Genomic DNA, 21,187 nt, shown 5'->3' with positions numbered 1-21,187 from the left:
GAAACAAAAAACCTTTAGGATCTGAAAAATGTCCAATAAATGAATCACACCTCTTTATAAATACAAATAGTTACTCACAGAACAAGACTAAGTTTAAAACCTGCTGATTTGTTGTTGCATGTTGTTTGTTCACTGAACTCTAAGTTAAAGAATACGTTTTTTTATACAAATATGGGGTAACATTGCATACTAAAGAAAAGGTGCTACACCTATCAGGAAGATCAAACCACGAGAGCCGAATACAAAAGTTAGCCTTGATCTTCATTAATTTTCATGTCACAGCCAATCAGTCTTCCAGCTCTTTAATAAACTATTTGAAATAACGAACAAACAAACAATAGGAAAGCTCCGTGGGGCTGAGGATGGAAATTTGGGCCTTCAAAATCAAACTACAAACTATTTTTGTTTTATTTTGACCACCAGTGTTATTAATTTGTCACAGTCTGACAATAGAGAATAAGGTTTTTAATTTCACTGAGATTTTACTGTCATGGTTCTGGGTCCTTTTAGGCCAGCATTTTGTGTTTTCTTGTATTCCTGTGGTAGTTTGTATTATTAGATTATGTTCTGGTTCATTAGTGGTCTTTAGTTTTCCATTGTGAGTTATATTCCCTGTTTAGTATTTTCCCCTTGTGTCTGTGATGTCTCTCTCTGTGTCTGCGTTGTCTTGTGTCTTGTTTCCTCCTCGTGTTTCATTCTGTTTTCACCTGCCTGCCATGTTTATCCATGTTTCCCCAGTCAGTCACGTCTCTGTGTCTGTCTGCACCTCTGTGCGTGTGTTCCCATTGCTTCCTGTTTTATTTTGGTAGTTTCCTATCTGTGTGCGCCATGTTTTGCTTTGCTTCTGCTATTGTGAAGGTACCTTGTCTGATCTGTTATATTTAGCTTTATTTTCTTCTGTCCACCGTCACGGTCTCCCTCAGTCCACACTGTGTGTTCTGTCTGCTAAAACTGCTAGTTTATTTTGTATCTTCAGTTAAGTTAGTTTTTCCTTGTTCAGCAATAAAGCTGTTTTTTGAGTTTATGTTTCACATCCTGGAGTCTGCATTAATGCACCCAAATGCATTTGGGTCCTCCCTTCCTGCCTGCTGCATGCAGTTTATGACATTTACAACTGCAAACAATACAACAATGTAAATAAATAATAATAAAACTAAATGGACTGAATTGGACGTTTGAAGAAGCATCAAACATCTTTTTTTTGGTAACTGTTAGGTTTTGTATTGTTGATTGTCATTTATGCTTAGAAATATTCAACCATATATGCTTAGAGGTGTATAATCAATTGTGTAGTGATAGGATGTGTGATCTTTAGCAGGCTGCAAAGGCTTGGTGTGCATTCCTGGAATTTTTTGGTAGGATAAACGTGGCTATATCTGTTTTAGTCTAAGTGCTTTTTTACATATAGATGAACTGTTGGATTTTCCAGACCAGCAGGTTTAGGGAAGTTGTTTATGGGGCCACACTCTGCCCCCCCCCCCCCCCCCCCCCCCCCCCCACACACACACACACACACACACACAGACAGACACACACACAGACACACACGCAGGCAAGGTACTCTTTGTTTGTATGAAGACGTCATATGTTAATGAACCTATGCATATTCATTTAACCTCAATAAAAGACCAGTGTTACGGGGGAGCGGACGAGAGCAACTGGGGTCAAGCGAAGGAACGGCGTTTGTCCGGTTCTCTCCCATGCACGAGAAACATGAAGAACTTTGCCTACTTCGTGTCTTGCTTGCTGTGTAATTATATTGTCTTCAACGTTCCAGCGAATAGGTTCAAGCTACAAACCTATCAGTAACCCAAACCTGAATTGATGATTTGTACCAGTACAGTTTACTTTAGTTACACATTAACAATAGAAACTGCTTAGGGTTGTTTTTTTTTTTATATAAATGATAAAGTCTTTCAGATAAAGCTTTCAATATAACTATAAATGTAGATAAAGTTGTAAACAAGTCATATTGAAACCCGCAAACTCTGCTTTCACTTTTGAGAACCACGTGAAGGTTTGACCTTCATCTACGATTAATATTTAACTCATACACATTACAACAGAGTGAATCTTTTATTTTTAAATAGTCAGCAGTTTTTATTTGGTGATGATTCCTGGCTGATGTCTTGGAGGTTAGATGGTCCCTGAAATAGTTATATGTTAGTGACCAATAAAAATTGAACCAATGTGAAGCAACGCAAACCCCGGGGTGTAGAGCTTCTGAGTACACACAGCAGTCCTGAACCCCTCCTCCTGCTGTTGGGTACCCTTTCATCCTTTGTTCTTTCTTGGTGAGTCTTAAGTTTTTATTTTATTCTTTCAACTGTACAAATGTCATATTACCCCAATCATTATATGTTTATCAATATTTTCCCCCAATCAGTTTTTAATCATACATGTTTCTTTTGTTTAATCTTAAACTTGGTTACACAACTTTCTGGCACCATAACTTTTCGAGTGCCAGTCCTGGCATCCATCATTTATAATTGGGTCACTTTGTCAGTTTAATGGCCAAAGTGAGTTCGAAGGTTTGCAAAAAGGCAGATAACAGTTAATCATTTTGGCAATTTTGTCGGGTTCGCTTGTCAGAAGTACACGACTATCCATGATAAGAAAGGGTACTTTTCACCTATGGTGGCTGAGGCAAGAAAACAGAATCCTAGGTGCATCCTAGGCAGGGCCAGGTTTGTTTACCATATAGGCTGTGGAAGGGCTGGATACAGAATGAAGACGAGCAGAGAGTCCCAGGTGCACATTTAGCAGTGCCAAGTTGAAATAACTCTATGTTTGGACTTGTCACCATTGGCCATAACACAATCAATCCTAATTATTACATTTTCAAACAGCATTGATCAACATGTGTTCATACAAGAAGTGGCACAAACTTCATTAATATAACTATAGATAATATTTGACCTAAATATGTGGGTCTTGTGATTTGAACATGTATGTTAGAGGATTATCATAATGATTACATTATATAAAACACTCCAGTGTAGGTATATATAGTATATTTGCGAGTATATGTCCAGTGTATACAGGTATATATGTCAAATATCATAAAAAATCCACAACAAAACTCTCTAGATCAATGTCCACTAGGTGGCTTGTGATGACTCATTGTTTAGGTGTGACTCTCACACAATATGTGTGCACTTTATCTTATAGGAAGCTGAGCATTTCCTCTAAAACATAAACTTTATCGTGGCGGTCATTCGCTAATCCTTAAAGTACTTTCTCTGTTTTATTTATTTTATTTTATTTATCATCAGTGATGTTTTACTTAATAACAACAGATCACTCTGAAATTCTTAAGAAAATTGAACCTTTGAGAGAAAATACAGCTGTCTCATAATGATATGCTATAAATTCCTTAAAAATAATCAATATTCTTGTCTACATGTACAAAATCTAAATTACTGTTTATTCTTGTAAAAAGACTGAAAAAGCTGTTATGTGTTGATTTTAGCATAATAAATGATTTACCAGACTGATAGATAAAGCAGTATTTTAACTTATATATCAAGTTCTCTGTTAAGATTTACCAGAGCTCTTCTCCTTAGTTTGCGTTGCCATCTTAAAGACGTAACTAATACTTGTTGAATGAGTTCCACTTTTGAGTGTGACATGGGAACTGCTGGGTGCTTGAAGACATGGAGTGCATATGGTTTGAAAACACAAACACTTCCAGAATCGCAGGAAAAATGAAAGGGCAGGGACGGAGGAACGAACCCAATGTAGGAGATTTCCCAGAATTATTTTGAGAGTTTGGTTGTGACCAGTTTCCTTATTTACTGTGTAACCCCTGTTTCTTTGAGAGCAGACAAACAATTTTGATAATTAAAGTAGATTAATGCACGTAATCCTTTTTTTTTTTTTTTGTGGGGGGGGGTTATTAACTGGCATTTTAATCTTATAGTGCCACGTGGCCTTATTGAAAGAATTTAGTTTTATCTGTTGTAGATCTAAAGTGTTCTGCATGTTTACATCTCTGGGAACATCATGTAACGTTGGAAACCATCAGGACAATCACGGTTAATTTTTTTTTCATCTGAGAATAAAACTTTCTTCCACTTTTCAGTGTTCTGTGGCATTCAAGGAAACAAGGCCTTTGAAGCCCCTTTTTTTTTGAAGCCCTTGAGTATGCCGCTTGATGGTTATGGGGCTGCAGTTCGCACCAGTAAAAGCCTTAATTTGGATCGTCCAATGTCTTAAAGGACAGCCAATTGGTTCGTGCTGGTGAAATTATTTTGCTGGTTTAACTTTTTTGTTCCATAACAAATGGAGATTAAAGTGATAGAGCCCCTCTGTCCACTATTGAAAAGTCACTGATTTATAGCTGACTGGGAGATGATATCTAAAAATCATGCATGTATGGTTGACTGGGAGACAATCCTGTATTAGTCAACATTAAATGTTGTCCTTTGAGATTTAAACATAAGACTGGGAATAATATTAAACTAAAGATTTAAACCTTTAGTTCCAATTTGTTCTTTTCATTTAACAACACCACCCAGAGTCAAAATTATCATCAACAGACACATTCATCCTGGGGAAAAATGAGTGAGGGAGACCATCAGAGTTAAGCTGGGTTTGCTGGCTGCAGAGGTTTCATCAAACATGTCCTGTTTTAAGTGTTCTGTTACTCACTGAAGCACCCATCTTGTCAGAAAGATCAGAGAGATTGAAGCTCATTGCAAGGATCAAGCAGGACTCAGAATCTTCACCAGCAGCTCCCTCATAGGGAAATCTTCAGACCTCCACCGTAGAAGATGGACAAACCCAGCACTTTATGAACAGTGTGATAGTGACCTTTGCTTTGTGTATGTTAGACAAACTTACAAGTTTAGACCTGAAGCATTCAGCATCTTTATATCTCTGGCAGATTTCTCTTGCACTTGTTTATACATTACAAGTTACTTTAGTTACACATTAACAATAGAAAAAAAGGCATAGGGTTGTTTTTTTAATATAAATGATAAAGTCTTTCAGATAAATATTTCAATATAACTATAAATGTAGATAAAGTTGTAAACAAGTCATATTGAAACCCGCAAACTCTGCTTTCACTTTTGAGAACCACGTGAAGGTTTGACCTTCATCTACGATTAATATTTAACTCATACACATTACAACAGAGTGAATCTTTTATTTTTAAATAGTCAGCAGTTTTTATTTGGTGATGATTCCTGGCTGATGTCTTGGAGGTTAGATGGTCCCTGAAATAGTTATATGTTAGTGACCAATAAAAATTGAACCAATGTGAAGCAACGCAAACCCCGGGGTGTAGAGCTTCTGAGTACACACAGCAGTCCTGAACCCCTCCTCCTGCTGTTGGGTACCCTTTCATCCTTTGTTCTTTCTTGGTGAGTCTTAAGTTTTTATTTTATTCTTTCAACTGTACAAATGTCATATTACCCCAATCATTATATGTTTATCAATATTTTCCCCCAATCAGTTTTTAATCATACATGTTTCTTTTGTTTAATCTTAAACTTGGTTACACAACTTTCTGGCACCATAACTTTTCGAGTGCCAGTCCTGGCATCCATCATTTATAATTGGGTCACTTTGTCAGTTTAATGGCCAAAGTGAGTTCGAAGGTTTGCAAAAAGGCAGATAACAGTTAATCATTTTGGCAATTTTGTCGGGTTCGCTTGTCAGAAGTACACGACTATCCATGATAAGAAAGGGTACTTTTCACCTATGGTGGCTGAGGCAAGAAAACAGAATCCTAGGTGCATCCTAGGCAGGGCCAGGTTTGTTTACCATATAGGCTGTGGAAGGGCTGGATACAGAATGAAGACGAGCAGAGAGTCCCAGGTGCACATTTAGCAGTGCCAAGTTGAAATAACTCTATGTTTGGACTTGTCACCATTGGCCATAACACAATCAATCCTAATTATTACATTTTCAAACAGCATTGATCAACATGTGTTCATACAAGAAGTGGCACAAACTTCATTAATATAACTATAGATAATATTTGACCTAAATATGTGGGTCTTGTGATTTGAACATGTATGTTAGAGGATTATCATAATGATTACATTATATAAAACACTCCAGTGTAGGTATATATAGTATATTTGCGAGTATATGTCCAGTGTATACAGGTATATATGTCAAATATCATAAAAAATCCACAACAAAACTCTCTAGATCAATGTCCACTAGGTGGCTTGTGATGACTCATTGTTTAGGTGTGACTCTCACACAATATGTGTGCACTTTATCTTATAGGAAGCTGAGCATTTCCTCTAAAACATAAACTTTATCGTGGCGGTCATTCGCTAATCCTTAAAGTACTTTCTCTGTTTTATTTATTTTATTTTATTTATCATCAGTGATGTTTTACTTAATAACAACAGATCACTCTGAAATTCTTAAGAAAATTGAACCTTTGAGAGAAAATACAGCTGTCTCATAATGATATGCTATAAATTCCTTAAAAATAATCAATATTCTTGTCTACATGTACAAAATCTAAATTACTGTTTATTCTTGTAAAAAGACTGAAAAAGCTGTTATGTGTTGATTTTAGCATAATAAATGATTTACCAGACTGATAGATAAAGCAGTATTTTAACTTATATATCAAGTTCTCTGTTAAGATTTACCAGAGCTCTTCTCCTTAGTTTGCGTTGCCATCTTAAAGACGTAACTAATACTTGTTGAATGAGTTCCACTTTTGAGTGTGACATGGGAACTGCTGGGTGCTTGAAGACATGGAGTGCATATGGTTTGAAAACACAAACACTTCCAGAATCGCAGGAAAAATGAAAGGGCAGGGACGGAGGAACGAACCCAATGTAGGAGATTTCCCAGAATTATTTTGAGAGTTTGGTTGTGACCAGTTTCCTTATTTACTGTGTAACCCCTGTTTCTTTGAGAGCAGACAAACAATTTTGATAATTAAAGTAGATTAATGCACGTAATCCTTTTTTTTTTTTTTGTGGGGGGGGTTATTAACTGGCATTTTAATCTTATAGTGCCACGTGGCCTTATTGAAAGAATTTAGTTTTATCTGTTGTAGATCTAAAGTGTTCTGCATGTTTACATCTCTGGGAACATCATGTAACGTTGGAAACCATCAGGACAATCACGGTTAATTTTTTTTTCATCTGAGAATAAAACTTTCTTCCACTTTTCAGTGTTCTGTGGCATTCAAGGAAACAAGGCCTTTGAAGCCCTTTTTTTTTGAAGCCCTTGAGTATGCCGCTTGATGGTTATGGGGCTGCAGTTCGCACCAGTAAAAGCCTTAATTTGGATCGTCCAATGTCTTAAAGGACAGCCAATTGGTTCGTGCTGGTGAAATTATTTTGCTGGTTTAACTTTTTTGTTCCATAACAAATGGAGATTAAAGTGATAGAGCCCCTCTGTCCACTATTGAAAAGTCACTGATTTATAGCTGACTGGGAGATGATATCTAAAAATCATGCATGTATGGTTGACTGGGAGACAATCCTGTATTAGTCAACATTAAATGTTGTCCTTTGAGATTTAAACATAAGACTGGGAATAATATTAAACTAAAGATTTAAACCTTTAGTTCCAATTTGTTCTTTTCATTTAACAACACCACCCAGAGTCAAAATTATCATCAACAGACACATTCATCCTGGGGAAAAATGAGTGAGGGAGACCATCAGAGTTAAGCTGGGTTTGCTGGCTGCAGAGGTTTCATCAAACATGTCCTGTTTTAAGTGTTCTGTTACTCACTGAAGCACCCATCTTGTCAGAAAGATCAGAGAGATTGAAGCTCATTGCAAGGATCAAGCAGGACTCAGAATCTTCACCAGCAGCTCCCTCAGAGGGAAATCTTCAGACCTCCACCGTAGAAGATGGACAAACCCAGCACTTTATGAACAGTGTGATAGTGACCTTTGCTTTGTGTATGTTAGACAAACTTACAAGTTTAGACCTGAAGCATTCAGCATCTTTATATCTCTGGCAGATTTCTCTTGCACTTGTTTATACATTACAAGTTACTTTAGTTACACATTAACAATAGAAAAAAAGGCATAGGGTTGTTTTTTTAATATAAATGATAAAGTCTTTCAGATAAATATTTCAATATAACTATAAATGTAGATAAAGTTGTAAACAAGTCATATTGAAACCCGCAAACTCTGCTTTCACTTTTGAGAACCACGTGAAGGTTTGACCTTCATCTACGATTAATATTTAACTCATACACATTACAACAGAGTGAATCTTTTATTTTTAAATAGTCAGCAGTTTTTATTTGGTGATGATTCCTGGCTGATGTCTTGGAGGTTAGATGGTCCCTGAAATAGTTATATGTTAGTGACCAATAAAAATTGAACCAATGTGAAGCAACGCAAACCCCGGGGTGTAGAGCTTCTGAGTACACACAGCAGTCCTGAACCCCTCCTCCTGCTGTTGGGTACCCTTTCATCCTTTGTTCTTTCTTGGTGAGTCTTAAGTTTTTATTTTATTCTTTCAACTGTACAAATGTCATATTACCCCAATCATTATATGTTTATCAATATTTTCCCCCAATCAGTTTTTAATCATACATGTTTCTTTTGTTTAATCTTAAACTTGGTTACACAACTTTCTGGCACCATAACTTTTCGAGTGCCAGTCCTGGCATCCATCATTTATAATTGGGTCACTTTGTCAGTTTAATGGCCAAAGTGAGTTCGAAGGTTTGCAAAAAGGCAGATAACAGGTAATCATTTTGGCAATTTTGTCGGGTTCGCTTGTCAGAAGTACACGACTATCCATGATAAGAAAGGGTACTTTTCACCTATGGTGGCTGAGGCAAGAAAACAGACTCCTAGGTGCATCCTAGGCAGGGCCAGGTTTGTTTACCATATAGGCTGTGGAAGGGCTGGATACAGAATGAAGACGAGCAGAGAGTCCCAGGTGCACATTTAGCAGTGCCAAGTTGAAATAACTCTATGTTTGGACTTGTCACCATTGGCCATAACACAATCAATCCTAATTATTACATTTTCAAACAGCATTGATCAACATGTGTTCATACAAGAAGTGGCACAAACTTCATTAATATAACTATAGATAATATTTGACCTAAATATGTGGGTCTTGTGATTTGAACATGTATGTTAGAGGATTATCATAATGATTACATTATATAAAACACTCCAGTGTAGGTATATATAGTATATTTGCGAGTATATGTCCAGTGTATACAGGTATATATGTCAAATATCATAAAAAATCCACAACAAAACTCTCTAGATCAATGTCCACTAGGTGGCTTGTGATGACTCATTGTTTAGGTGTGACTCTCACACAATATGTGTGCACTTTATCTTATAGGAAGCTGAGCATTTCCTCTAAAACATAAACTTTATCGTGGCGGTCATTCGCTAATCCTTAAAGTACTTTCTCTGTTTTATTTATTTTATTTTATTTATCATCAGTGATGTTTTACTTAATAACAACAGATCACTCTGAAATTCTTAAGAAAATTGAACCTTTGAGAGAAAATACAGCTGTCTCATAATGATATGCTATAAATTCCTTAAAAATAATCAATATTCTTGTCTACATGTACAAAATCTAAATTACTGTTTATTCTTGTAAAAAGACTGAAAAAGCTGTTATGTGTTGATTTTAGCATAATAAATGATTTACCAGACTGATAGATAAAGCAGTATTTTAACTTATATATCAAGTTCTCTGTTAAGATTTACCAGAGCTCTTCTCCTTAGTTTGCGTTGCCATCTTAAAGACGTAACTAATACTTGTTGAATGAGTTCCACTTTTGAGTGTGACATGGGAACTGCTGGGTGCTTGAAGACATGGAGTGCATATGGTTTGAAAACACAAACACTTCCAGAATCGCAGGAAAAATGAAAGGGCAGGGACGGAGGAACGAACCCAATGTAGGAGATTTCCCAGAATTATTTTGAGAGTTTGGTTGTGACCAGTTTCCTTATTTACTGTGTAACCCCTGTTTCTTTGAGAGCAGACAAACAATTTTGATAATTAAAGTAGATTAATGCACGTAATCCTTTTTTTTTTTTTTTGTGGGGGGGGGGGGTTATTAACTGGCATTTTAATCTTATAGTGCCACGTGGCCTTATTGAAAGAATTTAGTTTTATCTGTTGTAGATCTAAAGTGTTCTGCATGTTTACATCTCTGGGAACATCATGTAACGTTGGAAACCATCAGGACAATCACGGTTAATTTTTTTTTCATCTGAAAATAAAACTTTCTTCCACTTTTCAGTGTTCTGTGGCATTCAAGGAAACAAGGCCTTTGAAGCCCTTTTTTTTTTTTGAAGCCCTTGAGTATGCCGCTTGATGGTTATGGGGCTGCAGTTCGCACCAGTAAAAGCCTTAATTTGGATCGTCCAATGTCTTAAAGGACAGCCAATTGGTTCGTGCTGGTGAAATTATTTTGCTGGTTTAACTTTTTTGTTCCATAACAAATGGAGATTAAAGTGATAGAGCCCCTCTGTCCACTATTGAAAAGTCACTGATTTATAGCTGACTGGGAGATGATATCTAAAAATCATGCATGTATGGTTGACTGGGAGACAATCCTGTATTAGTCAACATTAAATGTTGTCCTTTGAGATTTAAACATAAGACTGGGAATAATATTAAACTAAAGATTTAAACCTTTAGTTCCAATTTGTTCTTTTCATTTAACAACACCACCCAGAGTCAAAATTATCATCAACAGACACATTCATCCTGGGGAAAAATGAGTGAGGGAGACCATCAGAGTTAAGCTGGGTTTGCTGGCTGCAGAGGTTTCATCAAACATGTCCTGTTTTAAGTGTTCTGTTACTCACTGAAGCACCCATCTTGTCAGAAAGATCAGAGAGATTGAAGCTCATTGCAAGGATCAAGCAGGACTCAGAATCTTCACCAGCAGCTCCCTCAGAGGGAAATCTTCAGACCTCCACCGTAGAAGATGGACAAACCCAGCACTTTATGAACAGTGTGATAGTGACCTTTGCTTTGTGTATGTTAGACAAACTTACAAGTTTAGACCTGAAGCATTCAGCATCTTTATATCTCTGGCAGATTTCTCTTGCACTTGTTTATACATTACAAGTTACTTTAGTTACACATTAACAATAGAAAAAAAGGCATAGGGTTGTTTTTTTAATATAAATGATAAAGTCTTTCAGATAAATATTTCAATATAACTATAAATGTAGATAAAGTTGTAAACAAGTCATATTGAAACCCGCAAACTCTGCTTTCACTTTTGAGAACCACGTGAAGGTTTGACCTTCATCTACGATTAATATTTAACTCATACACATTACAACAGAGTGAATCTTTTATTTTTAAATAGTCAGCAGTTTTTATTTGGTGATGATTCCTGGCTGATGTCTTGGAGGTTAGATGGTCCCTGAAATAGTTATATGTTAGTGACCAATAAAAATTGAACCAATGTGAAGCAACGCAAACCCCGGGGTGTAGAGCTTCTGAGTACACACAGCAGTCCTGAACCCCTCCTCCTGCTGTTGGGTACCCTTTCATCCTTTGTTCTTTCTTGGTGAGTCTTAAGTTTTTATTTTATTCTTTCAACTGTACAAATGTCATATTACCCCAATCATTATATGTTTATCAATATTTTCCCCCAATCAGTTTTTAATCATACATGTTTCTTTTGTTTAATCTTAAACTTGGTTACACAACTTTCTGGCACCATAACTTTTCGAGTGCCAGTCCTGGCATCCATCATTTATAATTGGGTCACTTTGTCAGTTTAATGGCCAAAGTGAGTTCGAAGGTTTGCAAAAAGGCAGATAACAGTTAATCATTTTGGCAATTTTGTCGGGTTCGCTTGTCAGAAGTACACGACTATCCATGATAAGAAAGGGTACTTTTCACCTATGGTGGCTGAGGCAAGAAAACAGACTCCTAGGTGCATCCTAGGCAGGGCCAGGTTTGTTTACCATATAGGCTGTGGAAGGGCTGGATACAGAATGAAGACGAGCAGAGAGTCCCAGGTGCACATTTAGCAGTGCCAAGTTGAAATAACTCTATGTTTGGACTTGTCACCATTGGCCATAACACAATCAATCCTAATTATTACATTTTCAAACAGCATTGATCAACATGTGTTCATACAAGAAGTGGCACAAACTTCATTAATATAACTATAGATAATATTTGACCTAAATATGTGGGTCTTGTGATTTGAACATGTATGTTAGAGGATTATCATAATGATTACATTATATAAAACACTCCAGTGTAGGTATATATAGTATATTTGCGAGTATATGTCCAGTGTATACAGGTATATATGTCAAATATCATAAAAAATCCACAACAAAACTCTCTAGATCAATGTCCACTAGGTGGCTTGTGATGACTCATTGTTTAGGTGTGACTCTCACACAATATGTGTGCACTTTATCTTATAGGAAGCTGAGCATTTCCTCTAAAACATAAACTTTATCGTGGCGGTCATTCGCTAATCCTTAAAGTACTTTCTCTGTTTTATTTATTTTATTTTATTTATCATCAGTGATGTTTTACTTAATAACAACAGATCACTCTGAAATTCTTAAGAAAATTGAACCTTTGAGAGAAAATACAGCTGTCTCATAATGATATGCTATAAATTCCTTAAAAATAATCAATATTCTTGTCTACATGTACAAAATCTAAATTACTGTTTATTCTTGTAAAAAGACTGAAAAAGCTGTTATGTGTTGATTTTAGCATAATAAATGATTTACCAGACTGATAGATAAAGCAGTATTTTAACTTATATATCAAGTTCTCTGTTAAGATTTACCAGAGCTCTTCTCCTTAGTTTGCGTTGCCATCTTAAAGACGTAACTAATACTTGTTGAATGAGTTCCACTTTTGAGTGTGACATGGGAACTGCTGGGTGCTTGAAGACATGGAGTGCATATGGTTTGAAAACACAAACACTTCCAGAATCGCAGGAAAAATGAAAGGGCAGGGACGGAGGAACGAACCCAATGTAGGAGATTTCCCAGAATTATTTTGAGAGTTTGGTTGTGACCAGTTTCCTTATTTACTGTGTAACCCCTGTTTCTTTGAGAGCAGACAAACAATTTTGATAATTAAAGTAGATTAATGCACGTAATCCTTTTTTTTTTTTTTTGTGGGGGGGGGGGGGTTATTAACTGGCATTTTAATCTTATAGTGCCACGTGGCCTTATTGAAAGAATTTAGTTTTATCTGTTGTAGATCTAAAGTGTTCTGCATGTTTACATCTCTGGGAACATCATGTAACGTTGGAAACCATCAGGACAATCACGGTTAATTTTTTTTTCATCTGAAAATAAAACTTTCTTCCACTTTTCAGTGTTCTGTGGCATTCAAGGAAACAAGGCCTTTGAAGCCCTTTTTTTTTTGAAGCCCTTGAGTATGCCGCTTGATGGTTATGGGGCTGCAGTTCGCACCAGTAAAAGCCTTAATTTGGATCGTCCAATGTCTTAAAGGACAGCCAATTGGTTCGTGCTGGTGAAATTATTTTGCTGGTTTAACTTTTTTGTTCCATAACAAATGGAGATTAAAGTGATAGAGCCCCTCTGTCCACTATTGAAAAGTCACTGATTTATAGCTGACTGGGAGATGATATCTAAAAATCATGCATGTATGGTTGACTGGGAGACAATCCTGTATTAGTCAACATTAAATGTTGTCCTTTGAGATTTAAACATAAGACTGGGAATAATATTAAACTAAAGATTTAAACCTTTAGTTCCAATTTGTTCTTTTCATTTAACAACACCACCCAGAGTCAAAATTATCATCAACAGACACATTCATCCTGGGGAAAAATGAGTGAGGGAGACCATCAGAGTTAAGCTGGGTTTGCTGGCTGCAGAGGTTTCATCAAACATGTCCTGTTTTAAGTGTTCTGTTACTCACTGAAGCACCCATCTTGTCAGAAAGATCAGAGAGATTGAAGCTCATTGCAAGGATCAAGCAGGACTCAGAATCTTCACCAGCAGCTCCCTCAGAGGGAAATCTTCAGACCTCCACCGTAGAAGATGGACAAACCCAGCACTTTATGAACAGTGTGATAGTGACCTTTGCTTTGTGTATGTTAGACAAACTTACAAGTTTAGACCTGAAGCATTCAGCATCTTTATATCTCTGGCAGATTTCTCTTGCACTTGTTTATACATTACAAGTTACTTTAGTTACACATTAACAATAGAAAAAAAGGCATAGGGTTGTTTTTTTAATATAAATGATAAAGTCTTTCAGATAAATATTTCAATATAACTATAAATGTAGATAAAGTTGTAAACAAGTCATATTGAAACCCGCAAACTCTGCTTTCACTTTTGAGAACCACGTGAAGGTTTGACCTTCATCTACGATTAATATTTAACTCATACACATTACAACAGAGTGAATCTTTTATTTTTAAATAGTCAGCAGTTTTTATTTGGTGATGATTCCTGGCTGATGTCTTGGAGCTTAGATGATCCCTGAAATAGTTATATATTAGTGATCCTGATACATGCTCAGTCATCCAGCTAAGAAAATCCCAAAAGGTTGATTCTGTTCATATAGACGTAACGTTTTCAGTGGGAGAAACGTTTCGTCACTATGTCCAGATGAAGAGAATCAACCTTTTGGGATATTAGTGAATACATACACATTTGATAAAACAATGTAATTAAATGCAGTTCTAACTCTAAAACATTTTTTGCACATTGCATAAACTTAAATTGTCACAATATATTCAAAGTTCTCTTCATGTTAACAATATAAAATCAGAGAACAAAATTCAGAAACATGTGACAAAGTTTTCTGATTGGAGATCACTTGTGCTTCTTTTGCACCATAAAGCTGTTGAAGTTTGATTAACCACTTATATACTATTTCTTTACCTGTAGTAACAAAGACACCAGTAAACCCGGATAAACTTGTAAAAAAGTCATAATATAATCAGCAAACTTATATGCTTCCACCTTTGAGAAACATGTGAAGCTTTGCACTTCATCCTTATCAGTTGAAGCAAACTCTCAAGGTCAATGTCCACTAGGTGGCTTGTGATGACTCATTGTTTAGGTGTGACTCTCACACAATTACTACGTGTGCACTTTATCTTATAGGAAGCTGAGCATTTCCTCTAAAACATAAACGTTATCATGGCAGTCATTCTCTAATCCTTAAAGTACTTTCTCTGTTTTATTTATTTTATTTTATTTATCATCAGTGATGTTTTACTTAATAATAACAGATCACTCTGAAATTCTTAAGCCCTGTAGGAGTGTCCCCCCAAGAGGGACATGGACACTCTAATGATCCTCTACCTAATCACACGAGCCAAGGTGTGAAAACAGGTGTATGTCAAAATCAGCTGAGGTTTCGGGTGAGCTCATTGTGAAACCTAGCCCTACCTTGTATGTAAGTACAGGGTACTTCCACCTTGTTGCCTGCAAATTGCATGCCAATACAGGGTACTTACAGAGTACTTGTTTAATTATTTCTTGCAAAAAGTGATACTTGTTTCTTGCAAATTGCATGTAAGTAAAGGTTACTTGTGTGTGCAATTTGTATGCAAGTAAAGGGTACTTAAAGTGTACTTGTTTCATTGTTTCTGGCAAAAACCTGACTTGTTGGCTGCAAAACACACGTAAGTACAGTGTACTCGTCCCTTACTTGCGTCGTGTTATAAGGTGCTACAGAAATGCCATTGATTTATATAGTTGAAGAAATGTGGCTTTATAGTTGACTGGGAGATTAAAGTGGTAGAGCCCATCTGTCCACTATTGAAAAGTCACTGATTTATAGCTGACTGGGAGATGATATCTAAAAATCATGCATGTATGGTTGACTGGGAGACAATTAGTCAACATTGTCCTTTAATTTAAACATAAGACTGGGAATAATATTAAACTAAAGATTTAAACCTTTAGTTCCAATTTGTTCTTTTCATTTAACCACACCACCAAGAGTCAAAATTATCATCAACAGACACATTCATCCTGGGGGAAAATGAGTGAGGGAGACCATCAGAGTTAAGCTGGGTTTGCTGGCTGCAGAGGTTTGGAGAGACTCTCTCCCTCTCATCAAATGACTTACTTTAGTTACACATTAACAATGGGAAAAAAAGGCATAGGGTTGTTTTTTAATATAAATGATAACGTCTTTCAGATAAATATTTCAATATAACTATAAATGTAGATAAAGTTGTAAACAAGTCATATTGAAACCCGCAAACTCTTTTTTCACTTTTGAGAACCACGTGAAGGTTTGACCTTCATCTACAATTAATATTTAACTCATACTGTCATGATCCTGGGTCCTTTTGACCCAGCATTTTGTGTTTTCTCTTATTGCGATTTTGGTTCTGTTCTTCCTCTGTTTAGTGTTTATTCGGTTCTGCTCATGTATTCCTGTGTTAAGTCCGCGTTTCTTAGTCTGTGTCCTTGCTTTGTAAGTTCCTGTTTTATTGTGAAGGTCTGTGTCTTATGTCAGTGTGTTCTGGTTACGTTTCCCCTGCCTCGTCAGCTGTGATGTCTTCCAGGTGTGTTCCCCTCCTGTTTCCCTTCTCCTGATTCCTGGCGTGTGTGTTTATAGTGTGTGTTACCTCGTCCTCGTTGCTGGTTCGTCTGTGTTGTTTCCCCTCGATCTCCCTGCGTCTCTCTGTATGTATTTCCCCGGACCTCCCTGCATCTTCGTTTCTGGGTTGTTTTGTTAGTTTTACCCAGTTTAGGTTTCCGGTTTCATGTTCACCCACCATTGCTGTTTGTACCCACTCCTGTAAATAAATACTCACCTGCACCAGAGCTGCCGCCTTTTGGGTCCTTTCTACAACTCCACACGTCTGCCACACCAGACGTGATACATACACATTACAACAGAGTGAATCTTTTATTTTTATGAAACAAGAACAGGTTGAGTATATTTTAATAATATAGAAATGCAGTTCAGTAAATTTACATCAACTTTTCATCTCAAAGACTCTGCAGATTTACAAGTTTAACAAAAAGAAAATAATTCATATACAAAATTTTACATCAGGTGCTATTCATTGTGTTTGTCTGTTATTTTTTTTTAATATTAATGACAAAGTATTTCAGATAAAGCATTCAATATAACTATAAATGTAGATAAAGTTGTAAACAAGTCATATTGAAACCCGCAAACTCTGCTTTCACTTTTGAGAACCACATGAAGATTTGACCTTCATCTACGATTAATATTTAACTGCTGCACATTTGCAGCTGCTGCAGATTTTATCATTTTCAGTCTTCTGCAAGTGTCTGTTTTCAGCTACACAATCTTTTTATATTTGAAGGTCACGTATTTCTTTTCTTTACCATTATCGATTTAATAATAGTGCTATTTGCAGTAAGTTTCATAATATTAAGAGCAACAAAATACATTTTATTAATGTTGCCATAGTTTAACCATCAAACACTTTCACAGAAAACTGCTTTAAACAGCACATTTTGCACTCAGTGTTTTAAGTCATACACATTACAATAGAGTGAACCTTTTATTTTTATCAAATCAGTAAATTTACATCAACCTTTGATGTCAAAGACTCTGCACATTTACATGTTTAACAAAAAGAAAATAATTCATATATAAAGCTTTACATCAGGTTCTATTCATTGTGTTTGTCGGTTAGTCAGCCAGCAGTTTTTATTGGGTGATAATTCCTGATGTCTTGGAGTTTAGATGATCCCTGAAATAGTTATATATGAGTATTTATCCTGATACATGCTTAACCATCCGGGTTAGAAAATCCCAAAAGGTTGATTCTGTTCATCTGGACGTAACATTTTCAGTTTCGTCTTGTCCATGTTGTCAAGTTTGCGTTGTCATGTCTGCGTTCCATGCTGTTTCCCGTTTTATTGTGAAAGTCCTGTCCTATGTGCTGTGCGTCTGGTTTTGTTTGCCCTTGTCTCGTTAGGTCTGATTTGTCTCATCTGTGTTCCCACCTGTTCCCCATTTATAGCGTTATTTTTGTGTCACTATTCTGAGTGCACTTAAAAAAATCTTTTGAGCGCACGTAAAAAAAAAATAAAAAAATAAAAATGCAGGTGCAAGTGTTGCATTTTGAGGAGAAATTTATTTTGAGCAAAGAAAAGCTGGTGATGGTGAGAATTGGTAAGCACACCACCTCATCACTCATCCTAAACACAGGAACGCCACAGGCTTGTGTGCTTAGCCCCCTCCTTTATTCCCTGTTTACACACGACTGCGTTGCTAAGCATAAGTCCAACACCATTATCAAGTTTTCAGATGACACAACCATCATAGGCCTCATCGCAGACAACGATGAGAGGGCCTATAGAGAAGAGGTGATGGCACTGTACGAGTGGTGCCTGGAAAATAACCTGTCTCTCAACATCAGCAAAACTACAGAAATGATAGCGGACTACCAGAAATGACCAGTCAGCGAACACCAGCCCATCCACATCTTCTTTCTTCTTCAAAGTTTGTTTCTTAGTTATTATTCTGATACATAATCATTTCTAGTATGACTGGACGAACACTGTGCCTTCATTTCTGAAGGCTGTTTGAGTCTTGAGTGTTGCACCTTGTGTGTCTTGTGTTCTCTGGGCTTCGCTGATCTGTCTTTTTGCAGGAAAAGAAGTCAAGTCAAGTTGCTTTATTGTCATTTCAATCATGTGCAGTGGTACAGTACACTGTGAAGTGAGACAACGCTCTTCCAAGACCATGGTGCTACATAAAACAGACAATCAACACAGGATAAAGTGCAAGTGTGCATTTCTAGCACACCTTCATACAACTTGATTTATGAAGGTGTGCATGTGTGTCAGACTCCTGAACACTCAGTGACTGGACTGACGGCTTGGTGGAAGAAAGCATTTCGCAGTCTGGCAATGAGGGTCCTAATCCTCCAGTACCTCTTGTCAAAACACAGCAGGGTGACGAGAGTGTGTGTGTGGGACGGGTGCGCGGGGTTATCCCTAACGCTGGTTGCTTTGCGGATGCAACAGGTGCAATACAAAACCAGGTTTAGTTTAAATCTTTCTTCTTTCAGGTGGCTGATACCTCTTCCAAACTCTTCCTGGCAAAAGGCTTTGGTTTTGTGAGGGAGCAACGCTGAGGAAGTGTGACTGAGTCGTTATATGTGTACTGTTGAGAAGGATGTACAGGGATACCTGCAGCCAAAACCAAGGTTAGTCATAGTTGCAGAATGCTACAGAGGGACTGAGACAGCTCAGGCATAAAATATTTGATTAAATGGATGAAAAAGAAGTTTCTACCCTGTAAGTATCACTTACAAATCTTTAAGTCTGCCAGCATGCTGAAGTCACAAAAACAAGAAAAGACTTCAGTGTTTCGACCTTTCTGTCATCATGAATTCCCCTGAAGTTCGTCACTATTAGCCAGGCAGTAATAGAATAGAGAATAGAATGCCTTTTGTTGTCACTATACACATGTACAATGAGATACAGAGAATCTCCTACTCAGTGCAAACATGTGGGAAAAGAAAGGAGGTGAGGTGCACAGTTTCTACAGCACTTTATACACATGAAGAGTATTAAGAAAAAATATAAAATGTACAAATATACAAATCCAAAAAAAAAAAAAGTTTAGATATTATTAATAGTTTTATATATTTACAGTGTGGGGTATTTTTGTTAAGGGAAAAGGAAAAAAAAATGTAGTTTTGAAAAATTACTTTGACACCTGAATTGAAAGTGATACCTTACTGTATTCATTCAGAATTAAGAGATGCTCTATCATGCAACAATTCATTGGCCATAATTGTGAAATATAATGCCAAGCTGTCCACTAATCTCCTGTCTGTTCAATGGATTGTTGAAATTAAGAGCTAGTGTGACATATTTAGAGCTAAACTATCCAAACTTGAGCTCTAATAGTAGTAATGGTTTTCACTTCTGTGATTTTTCTACATGCTGGCAGAGCAGCAGTTTGTGCTCACAGATGGTGAAGGTGTGGCAAGATGGCAGTGTATCCTCAGAAGAACTACCAGAGTCACAAAGGGCACGAGTCCATCTCACCACCTTGACTGATGCTCTTCCGCACTGCACAGAAGAAATGGGGTGGCTGTAGCTCAGGTGGAAGAGCAGGTCACCTACTAACTGGAAGGTTGGTGGTTTGATCCTAGTCTGCTCCAGTCTGCCAAATCCCATGTTGCTCTCCGGTGCATTCAGGAGAGTATGAATGCATGTGAATGTTAGATAGAAAGCACTTAGAAAAAGCATAGAAACAGATGCTAATGCAAATAAGTGAATGTACAAGTTGTGTAAAGCACTTTGAGTGCTCAGAGTATAAAAGCGCTACATAGGAACCAGTCCGTTTTGTCACTTCATGACATTCATACCAACAAACAGACGCAAGCACATCTTCTATCCAGACGCATATGAGAAGTATTACTTATTTCTTCAAGATGGTGAAGCAGAGCAACAACAAGAACTCTGGTAAGTCTTTATAGAGCATTTGATGCATAAAAAGCAACAAGAAAAAGTTGTTTTGTTTTTTTGCAGTTGATTTTACTAAATGAAATGGCTATACAAATAAAATTTCACATTTTAGAAGCATTTGGGTTTTTGTTTCTCTTTGTGTGTGTGTCGGGGGAAAGATTTTCTAAACGGTTCATTAAGAAATATTTTATGGCTGTGGCACCACTGGAGATAAGAGAGGGAGAATAGAAAGTTTATGTTTCACAGCAAATGAGCTGCTTGTTACTGATGAAGAGCATACACAATAACTGTGTCAGTCACACCTGCAAGATAAGTTTTTGAAGCTGCTTAGCAAACAAAGCTGACTGCAACTCTCTGATGAGGCAACTTGGAGAGTTCACTTTAAGCTCAAGTTTATTAAGCATGGATCAAACTTCATGTACTTCTCAAAAGTGAGTTTTAGTTTTTTATTCCTTCATTTCACCAACTATTTTAGTTACATTAACATTGTTTATAGTATATTTCTTAATACACAGATTAAATATCAAGAAAATAATTTTTAATAAGATTTTGTTAAATGTTTATTTTCTGCTAGTTTAAATCTCGGTTTGGTTCAGATTGACATTTAAGTTTAAGGAAAGCTAAGGCCAATATTACAAATACAACATCCCTAAAAAGAAATTAAAAGTTAACTTGCTTAATTCCAAATAAAACAAAATATACACCCTACAAAAATAACCTACCTAATCACCACATAAACAGGAGAAAATTAGGGATAACAAATTAAAGGCAGCTCTACCCTA

The sequence above is a fragment of the Rhamphochromis longiceps genome, linkage group LG12 (genome assembly GCF_057381845.1).
Source record: "Rhamphochromis longiceps isolate RC_006_pf linkage group LG12, R_longiceps_female_GT1.1, whole genome shotgun sequence".
Taxonomy (NCBI): Eukaryota; Metazoa; Chordata; class Actinopteri; order Cichliformes; family Cichlidae; genus Rhamphochromis; species Rhamphochromis longiceps.
The sequence above is the reverse complement of the archived record's forward strand: the minus strand, read 5'-3'. Positions refer to the sequence as shown.